Source organism: Neophocaena asiaeorientalis, unplaced genomic scaffold (assembly GCF_003031525.2).
Source record: "Neophocaena asiaeorientalis asiaeorientalis breed wild unplaced genomic scaffold, Neophocaena_asiaeorientalis_V1.1 scaffold175, whole genome shotgun sequence".
In the NCBI taxonomy this organism is placed as follows: Eukaryota; Metazoa; Chordata; class Mammalia; order Artiodactyla; family Phocoenidae; genus Neophocaena; species Neophocaena asiaeorientalis.
This window is the reverse complement of record NW_020175390.1, coordinates 3,588,904-3,599,789: the sequence shown is the minus strand read 5'-3', so window position 1 is coordinate 3,599,789 and position 10,886 is coordinate 3,588,904.

The following is a 10,886-nucleotide window of genomic DNA, read 5'->3' as shown; positions in this document are numbered from 1 at the left end:
ATATATATATATATATATATATATATATATATATACACCTAGGAAGTAACACTTTAGCCCTAGCTCTTTATCTGTTCTTTTAACACTGTGAATTAGACAAGTTTATTTATATATTTATCAGAATTTATATACCTTAATCCATGAAAACCTGAAGAAACCTGCCACTTGCCCCCTTTGCCTCGTTTCCTCCAAGTGCTTCTTTTGCTTTCCAAACATTAAAGACTGTATGGTATGCTTTGAATTATAGACGTTAATTTTAAATGGTGAAAATGAAAACTCTAGATCATTTATTTATTCACTTATTCAAGAAAAAAATACTTGGCTCTTACAACACAGGTAATCTATGTCTGCCTCTTCCCCCAAAGATTTTTCTTAATATACTGATATTTATTTACAATCTTATTTCCAGAACATAAAATCAGGTATAGAGGATGCTCAGTAAACGTTAGAAGAACTAATTAAATTAGTACTCACAGTTCAAGAACAGATCTTTGCAGCATTTTTTCTGCTCTCACAGAACCAATACAAGCTGGATTATAAACCTTCCCTGCCTATACCTTATAACAAGGTAAACTTAGTTTTCATTCATTTCACATATTCTGCCCTCTTCCACCTCTGTTCCATTACTTAAATTGTCCTTGACATTTGGAGCAAACTATTCCCTGCATCTTTTCCATTTTACAGTTCTGTCTTCTGTAAGCACTCAGCTGAAATTTTACTTATTCAGAGTAGCCCCTCATTAACCCAGGCCCACAAGCCTTCTACTCACTCATTGGACAGATCAATTCTAATTTACATGCATAGGAATCTCTGGCCAGCAGTACTGTGGGAAACCACAGTTTTGCATTTCATGGTTTTGAGAAAACACTGAATTATATTTGTACACCACAAATTTCAAATCTGCACTTTTCGTATGCTTGGTTCATTTTGGTCCTCTTGAAGGATCAGAAAAATGTTAGATGTTTTCTCCTGTCCTGGCTACCACACGAACAGGCCATGGCAGATACTACAGGGAAAGACCATCTAAGATCTGTTGGTTTTCTTAACACACAGTAAATGGTTAGGTCTATGCCCAGGATTCATTCACTTAAAATGACAATGGTTCCTTTAAGTTTAATGTATGTTTGTGATAACTGATAATATTACAAGGAAAAGTATAAGTGCAGAAAGCTTGCAATATCAAGCCAGTAAGACTGAGACCACCTCATTCAATGCATAACAAAGCATAGATGGAGAAATCATCTTAAAAATCATGATACTGAAGCTCCGAGGAGGACATCAAGAGTATTTCTGAAGCAAGTACATTCTAAGAATTTTATTTAATTTTCCAGTATTGTGTGTGTGTTTACAAATTGGTGTGTAATGGTCTCATGGTTTTATTTATTAATTTGCTTGCTTACTTGTTCCTGTATGCATTATCATGTGACACATTTTGGGTTACTTTTCTGCCTCAATGAAATAGATGATTGTCACTCAAAGAAGACAGAAAAGAGGAAAAGTTAAACAAGTCAAGTTTCATCATGAAAGCTTTACCTGTAAAAAATGAATTGCTGTCATTCATCAGAAGTATTAAAGTGACATAAAATACTGCTTGCAGCAATTCGCATTTGTTACTTAGTATGCAAAGCAACCCTAGGAAATGGCTCCACTAGCTTTCATTTTCTACAAAATTACTTCAGTCAAAAGGAAGACTGTCTTGATTTTAATTGACTTTATATTAAATCAAAGTGCAATGGGATCCATAGTCCAGGCTACTAAAAATAAAACATGTTCAGATACAGTAAATAGTCAAGGCCATCAGATATTTTTATTTCCAACAGCAAATGATAAAATTGATACTGATGTGCTCTGTGTAGTTCTTTCAAAGTGGTCGCTTTGAAAGCATTACATATGTTAAACCAAAAAATATGATAAACTAGGCAAAAAGGATAAAACAAAACAAATCCTCTGTTTCTCTTTATTACCTCGTTAATGCAATTTCCATTGAGATTTAATACACTAATTTTTGAAGTGAGTTTTGAATTGAGATTGATGTGAAAGTACTTTTTACACATTTCCGTCCATCTAAGCTTTCAGGTTCAGTTTTAAAGATGGCAATAATGAAACCGTATGCCCTGTGCTGAGCATAATCCCTGTGGGTGTAACTGTGCCAGCTGGGAGTTCATAATAGCTTCCCAAAGCCAAGTAGCAAACCTGTATTGTCAGATCTTACATTATAGAATTTATATAAGTACACTCCTTGGAGAATTACTTTTCCTTATGTATAATAGTGAAATGTGCATATATGGATCTCTAATTATCAGAGTCTTCTGTCATGATTTTGAGTTGAGGACTTTCTGTAATATGGAAGAAACATAGCTACTGTTGATGTCACATGTGTTTTGCCTGAATCTTTTCAAGGAAAAAATGCAGATCAGTAGTTGGATGCTAAGTAATAATCTAGATCCATCCAAATTATACTGAATGGATATGAGTGTACACAAAGATGGAAAAGAGAAGGAGAATAAAACCAAATAAATGCTTGTATGAAGCTTTAGCGTTTTATTCTGGAAAAAGATTTAAAAAATACAAAAAGGGGTCAGTTTGTTAAACGTTAGAAATATGCTTTTTTACAATTGTTTTACTGATAAAACAATAAATAGTTTTCTGATAAAATCAAAATTTATTTTACGTATATATGTTAATACACAATAAAATAATGTATAAATCTATCTCACTTATGTACAAGTGTATGAACTCCCCTAATAAATATAATTAACATGAATTCTGAAATATTGCATAGAATAAAAAATCAATGACTATTATTTTTATCCCCAAGAGTCCAAGGATAAAAATTATATATGTTATTTATCACATTGAAAGATTAAAGAGGAAAATTATAAAATATTATTTTGTGAACTCACAGAAAAATAACTCAAACTTAACAAAATTTAAGTATATATACTTTTTGAAAATCAAGCATTAATGGAATATTCTTTATCCAAATAAAGATCTTCCATTAAAAGCCTACATACTACCTAAGATGTCATTTACTGGGCAATTCATTGGGCAGTGTAGAGAATTTTTTAAAGTATGTATGAAGTTTGAACAAAGTATTACTGGTTGCTGAGGAAATATTGGTCAACATAAAATGTCTTTGATAATTTATTAATTATTAGAATCAGTATGAAAGCTCAACAATGTGACCAAATAAAAAAATAAGATACATGTGATTCATGGTAGCTTCTTGGCAATGAATTGAAAATGGCTTTGAAGCCATAGCCTGAGATAACTGGTGGAAACTCTCTCAAAGACTCTTGAAAATTGCTGCAGATGCCTAATGACACTAGGAAAACCGTCACTTTGAAGCTTCAAAGTAAAGTCTCCAGTATCTGTGTCCTTAACTTGCAGCTGCAGCTTCTCTTACTTTCTTTGAGTCTTCCCCACACTCCACTCCCCTAAGTTTTCCAACATTCATGTAAACCCTAATAGATATTAAAAACATCATGATTTTAAGACCTAATCCAAATTGATATGGTATCTGATAGATAAATCATAAAAAAGAACTGAGACGGGCTTCCCTGGTGGCGCAGTGGTTGAGAGTCCGCCTGCCGATGCAGGGGACACGGGTTCGTGCCCCGGTCCGGGAAAATCCCACATGCCACGGAGTGGCTGGGCCTGTGAGCCATGGCTGCTGAGCCTGCGCGTCCGGAGCCTGTGCTCCGCAACGGGAGAGGCCACAACAGTGAGAGGTCTGCGTACCGCAAAAAAAAAACACCCAAAAACAAACAGAAAAAAAAACTGAGACAGAATTGGCTATTAAATAAATGGTGATTTAACGTGCTATCCATATTTTTTTAAAGATAGTCTTCCATCATATGTCATAAACAAAAATTCCAAATCAAATAAATTCTGAAATTAGAAAAATAAAGGTTATTTTATGCCCCAAAATGCAATACATTTCTTTAAAAATTTAGAGAAGGACATCTTAAAACAGAGGAAAGCAGATACTATGGGTTAAAAGATTGATAAATTTGGAGGTAATTTATTCATATATCTGCTTCTACTATTAAAGTGAATAAATTATAGGCAACTTAAAATTATAGAAAAGAGTGAATACAGAGAAACTACTACTACACATCTAAACTCCAGTTATCCATTCTTCACAGTTATACACCCTAGGTTTTATTTAGGGGCTAAATGTTGTTTTCTTACCCTGAGTCTGGGTATGGCCATGTGACTATGTTTAGTCCAGTGATACAAAATTAAACTTAGCTATTAAATGTGCCTGAACAGAATTCTAAAAAGTAATTCAAAGAAATGAGACACGGAATGGCAAATGACCCAAAAAAAGAAAAAAATGCTGATAATCCCCTAATATAAAGAGAATAAAAAACAAAATAGTAATGAGATACTATTTTATACCCATATTGTACATTTGTTTTCAATCTGATAATAATACATAATTGCAAGGACTGGTGCAACTCGACATCTTTTACATAGTTGGTGATTTTACTTTTGATAGTACTGAAGAATGATTTGGAGAGCAATTTGGCAAAACCTCCAAAAACATACCACAACCAACTATGTTTTTCATCATTTATCCATTTAATTAGTTTTGCAATATATTCAGTTATAGTACAGCTTTTTCAATTTTGCATATTTGTTCTCCAAATATAAATTTATTCTCAAACTGATATATATGTATATGTATGCATATATATACATGCATACACATATTCCCCCAAATACTACTCCCCCTAAAATTTCCCGAAATATATAATACATATTCAGAAAAGTAGATTAAAGTAATTCATTCTTGCAATAAAAACTCTCTAGTAATTGAAATAACTGATTAGATTTTATGTAACCCCATCAATAGGTCTCAAATATAGTGCTGTGTGGAAAAGTTTAACAAATTAGTTACAATCAAATATTGTGCTTTTGAAGGTATGCTGACAAGGAAATTATCTTTGAGAAGGTAAGTGGCAAATGCAATAAGTTAAACACCCTTAAGTATCAGTGCTATGTAATAGTATTTTTTGGTCCTGTCACAGTTGTATGTATGTCAGCAATGGGGAAGGGGGTGGAGACTCTGCTCCATGCAGTCATTCAGAGATCATGACTCCTTTGATCATGAGGTTCTGCAACTTAAATTTAGGGACACCTGCCTCTCCGTATTCAGCAGCTAATGTGGATTGAGTGTGATGTTTTCAATGGGCCTTGCCTTGAGGTGTTGCAGGCTGCTTCTGCTCACATTTTATTGTACACAGTCAGGATAATAAAAACAGCCACAGGCAGGGAAGACTAGGGAATATAATCAAGCAGTATGATCTGTAGGTAAGGGCAGATAAACTAAAATTTAATTATATAAAGCAATGCCATTTATGGTTTTTGAATGTATACATTTATAGTGCATATTATTAGCTTTAGTTTCCTAGTGCTGCTATAAGAAGTTATCACAAATTTAGTGGCTTAAAATAACACAAATATATTATCAAGGTTGGAAGTCTCATTGCCCTAAAATCAAGGTGTTGGCAGAGTTGCATTCTTTTCTGGAGGTCTTAGGAGAAAATCCAGTTTTTGGCCTCTTCAAACTTTCGAAGTCTGCCTGCTTTCTTAGCTTGTGGTTTTTCTCCATCTTTAAAGCCAGCAGCATAGTATCTTCAAATCTCTCTCTGACTCTGACCCCTCTTCTTGCTTTATTTCTCACTTTAAAGGCTACCTGTGATTACACTGGGCCCAATAGGATAACCTAGGAATAATCTCCCTATTATAAACTAATCAGCTAATTTACAAATTTAATGCCATCTGCAATCTTAATCCCTCTTGGCCTGTAACATAACATATCCATAGCTTAATTTTGGTGGTATGTTCATGGTTTGATATTAACCTTTTAAATTTGCTGCATTTTAATTATTTGGAACACAAATTAGAGCACATGTAAAAAGTATGAATTCAGTGAAATAATTATTGAGAAAAAATTCAATTAAAAATAAGTAACTTATCTTCCTTCTAAGCATCACATTTCTGTAAGTTTTATTTTAGGGAGAAAAAGAGAAAAATGAACAAGAGAAAAAGAAAAGAACTATGAAGTATGCATCAAGTCAATTATTAAGAAAAAAGCCCATGAGACAGAAACACATATCAAATGTCAACATCATTATAGAAGAAGTGATGATCACAGAACGTTTCATTGAAATCAAAAGAGTGGTAAGAAATATATATGTATATATCTGTATATATACATATATATATATATATATATATACATGTATATATATATATATATATATATATTTTTTTTATATGTATATACACACACACACACACATAACTGGAAGACCAAAACAGCAAGAATTTGACAGATTTTGGGCATTGTGTCATTGTGAGAAAATTCTACTTTAACTTTGAACTTTAAAGTTCCTCCTGAGGTTGGGGGGAGGGGTTGTACAGTGCCTGGGAAGAGAGAAGTTCAATTACAGTCTACAGATTTCTCCATCTCCAGCAGGAGGCTCTTGATTTGAGGTTGCCACATATGGTTTATGTTCTGTGAAATACAGGCCTACAAATAGAAAAGCTCCATGTTAAGCCTTGGCAAATGCCATTAAGGAGGTAGGATTGGGGTTGTACAGTGCCTGGGAAGAGAGAAGTTCAATTACAGTCTACAGATTTCTCCATCTCCAGCAGGAGGCTCTTGATTTGAGGTTGCCACATATGGTTTATGTTCTGTGAAATACAGGCCTACAAATAGAAAAGCTCCATGTTAAGCCTTGGCAAATGCCATTAAGGAGGTAGGATGCCAGAATAACAAGTAAGGTTGTTACTGTAAAGAGAGCGTGAGTTTGAGTCTCTTTGTACCAACGAAAATGACTTTATTGCAAAAGATGTAGGAAGGTTAGGTGGAGAGTAAATATGAAGAAATCAACTGTAAATTATTCTTAACTTGCACTTTTATACATTTTGATATACAGTAGCCTTTAAAATTATTTAATAAATATTTGTATCTTAGAATGAAATATTATTCAGAAAACTCTTTTTACAGATAATATCATGGCATTTAGGCATTTTATAGTCAATATTTCATGTCCAGAATAGCTACAGTTTTAATTATCTCACAGGACAATTATGAAAAATTATATTGATTTTTTGGTTAAACTTTTAAAAATGTCTTAAACCCCTTAGTTTAAAAGCTACTTTTTGGAGTAAATTGATTAGGATAACTTTGGCTGCCTGCCAAGTATTTAGTATTTCACAGTATTCTGGTGCTCAATGAAAGTATATATAATGAAATTCCTCAAATAGCTATAACTGTGGCAGTGAGATCTAGATTATGGTGCATAATAGTTTCTTGACAACTATGTATGACAGTTTTTCAGACTCCAATTAACATTTCTCATGTCTTCAATGCATTAAGCATTAGGATCAACTGAAGTAATCATTGTTTTCACAAGAGTACATGTCACAGTACGACGTTTTTAACCACTTCAGGATCATTTTTTAAAAATAAGTTTAAGGTCTTCCCTGGTGGTGCAGTGGTTGAGAGTCTGCCTGCCGATGCAGGGGACACGGGTTCGTGCCCCGGTCCAGGAAGATCCCACGTGCCACAGAGTGGCTAGGCCCGTGAGCCATGGCCACTGAGCCTGTGCCTCCGGAGCCTGTGCTCCGCAACGGGAGAGGCCACAACAGTGAGAGGCCCGCATACCCCAAAAATAATAATAATAATAAAATAAGTTTAAAAGGTAGGGCGGTTTATCTTTCTATGCTCAGACAAAATACCTGAGATATGGGACCAAATATGAGTGCTAAACCCTTTAAAGCCAAAAGGAAATTTGGAGAGGCCATTGAGAGTTTCTTCAACTCAGTTCATATTTTCATTTCCCTTTTATTTTGAATTTTGTCTTATGCTGGGCAATATCACAATTTATAAAAAGCACACATTTTCAACTCTATTTCATGGCAGAAACTTTATTACCCACAAGGAATTGGACCACATCATTCTGCTTTTGAGGAAATAAGAAATGAGACTTAGGATATAAAAATTTGGTAAATTACTAACTCAAAGATAAAAACTGTGAAGAAACCATAAAAATAAGATAAAATAAGTTAAACATAGAATTCTACAAATGGAGGAGGGTGATAAGTGGGCAGAAGTTGTGATCTATGCTGAGGCCTGAAAAAGGTGAATAAAGTCGAGAGGAATTAATTTAGGGGCCTGGATTCTCAATTATGCCAACTGCACTTTCTAGTAGGGTCTGGGATTATTGTTATCTTACACCGTAAGGTCAGTGACACAGTTCACATCACTGATTCACTTCTTCATGTTCAAGTACATCGTTGTGGATGCCTCTCTTTTCCCACATCCCTATTATAGTTTGCACTTAGCCCCTCCCATCTGTTCTGGACTCAGCTGCAGGAGTGATCTTTGTTAAGTTGTAATTTGGATTTTGTCACTTCTTGGCATAAAGTGATTCCAATTTATATTGCACTATAGCTGTGAATATGGACATGTTCAAAAATAAGATAAGCTTTTCAATTTATCAGCTGGAAATAAATGTGAAAATTATGAGCCTGCTGCATTTCAATTCCAGGAACAGGAGAGGCATGTGGAGTTTGATTTTTGGTGGGTAAGTGGTCCATGCACTGCAGGGAACCAAAACTAAGCTCACAACATGTAAACTAGTCACTGAAGAGGTCTGTTGGCACCCAGGAATGAAGAATATAAACCATCTGAAACTGAGCCTGATGACCATAACTTTTATGGATATTGCTCACCTGGGGTAGTGAGAGGAAAAGTGAAAAGCATTAAACCTTGGCTTGGGCCAGGCTACTTGAACTATGATATCTCCCTGGTTATCTCTCAACAACAGCCTCAAGTTGTAGTACCCAGGGCTGGGGAGAGGCAACTACAAAATCTCAAGTTGGAAACAGGTTGGCACTGAGAAAAAACCAACAACAACAAAACAAAAGACAATGTGGAAACTAAAACCTCTTATAATGAGCAAATGAGCTGGCAAATAAAGATCACAATGCAAGTGAGAAGAAAATAATGGTAAAAATGTAAATTTTTAAATGTAAATGTAAAAAAAAATATTATTTATGAAACGAAGCAACTAACAAAGGAATTCAATAGTAGAGAACCTGAAAATGATTTTAAAATAAGTGCATGTATATTTCTTTTCTTTTCTTTTTTTTTTTTTGCAGTATGCGGGTCTCTCACTGATGTGGCCTCTCCCTCCTGATGCGCAGGCTCAGCAGCCATGGCTCACGAGCCTACCTGCTCTGTGGCATGTAGGATCTTCCCGGACCGGGGCACGAACCCGTGTCCCCTGCATCGGCAGGCGGACTCTCAACCACTGCACCACCAGGGAAGCCCAAAATAAGTGCATGTATATTTCTTAAATAGAAGAACGGATAAAGTGTTTACAGGGCACATGATGATAGAAATCAGGAAATGGTACCAAGGTAAAGAAGTAAGTAAAACTACATGTAAAAGAAGACAGGAAGATATTATGATTGCCACAGAGCAGGAGGTCAAAAAAACTGGTCAATTGGATATATTCAAAAATTCACTCAGAACATAACAAATAGATATTAAAAGAATAAAACAAAAGCAAATTATGGATAGAGGGCAAAGAGATTCCCAGACCCCATCAAACAATAGCTGTTCTTGAGTAAAAACATAGACAATGGCAGAAAAGCAATTATTGATGGGGTATTGCTGAGAATTGTCCTGTATTTATGAATGGCATCTCTTCTCAGTTTGAAAGGGTCACTGAGAACCAAAAACAATGAACTGAAACAAATTCACACACCTAGACACACATATAGCAAAACTAGAGGACACTAAAATGGCAAAAAAATCTTGAAAACTACCGAAAAAATACCCCCAAAACAAAAAACAACTACAAAACTAACCATAATGGTCTGCAAGGCATTGGATGACTGGATCTGAGACCTGAGCCTTCTCTCTCACTGGGCTCTACACCTCAGGGACTAAGACTTCTATCACATTGGTCTTCCTCATTTCCTTGAGTAGATCAAATCTTTTTTTTTTTTTAACACAATACCTTCCTCTATCCTCTGACATAATCATTCCTATTACCACACTTCTTATAATTAAGTTATAACTATCCTTCAGCTCTCTGTTTAAATGTTGTTGTCTTAGAATTTTCTTGAGCAATCACTTCAAAACATTTTCTCACACTCATACTCTTATTATCTCATAGCATCCTGTCCTTTCCCTTCTCTGTAATGAAGAGAAGTTATAATTACTCAATTGTATTCATAGTTTTAAGAGACAATTGTAAGGTTCAACTTGTGGTTAAATATTTTCTAGTCTTTCCATAGGTATATATTCTCTTTTGGATGGATCTTGTTTTGACCTTGCAGGTTGCCTCATGGGTGAATTGTTTAGATTATCACACATGTAACATCTCTCTCTTTTGTAGGTTATCCATTGCATACTGAGTGCTGCAGGAAGCCTTTATATCAGGTATTGCATTGAAATCATCTCTCTCCTGCATGCCGATTTTCTCTGCTATGTATCAAACTGAAATTTTTAAAGGGAACTTTCATACACCCCACAAAGCTGTTACGTCAATTCCATGGGCTCCTGATTTTTACCAACAGTGTGGCCAGCTGATCCCATAATGCTTAAACAAGAAACTGTGATTAATACAGGCTGCTTTAAGATTTCTCTCTAACCCTATCCTCGGAAAGGAAGTTTGTTGGGTTCTCTTGAGGACTGTCTTACCTAACAGGAATATTTGGCTTGCATCCTTTAGAATTAATCAGGTTCTTTTGCAAATCCTCTTTGTCTACACTCTGTTTATGCCTTGAGATTCTTTGCTTAGTTATGTACCTTTGCACAGTCAGGCCTGTTCCACCACTGATACCCTGGGCCT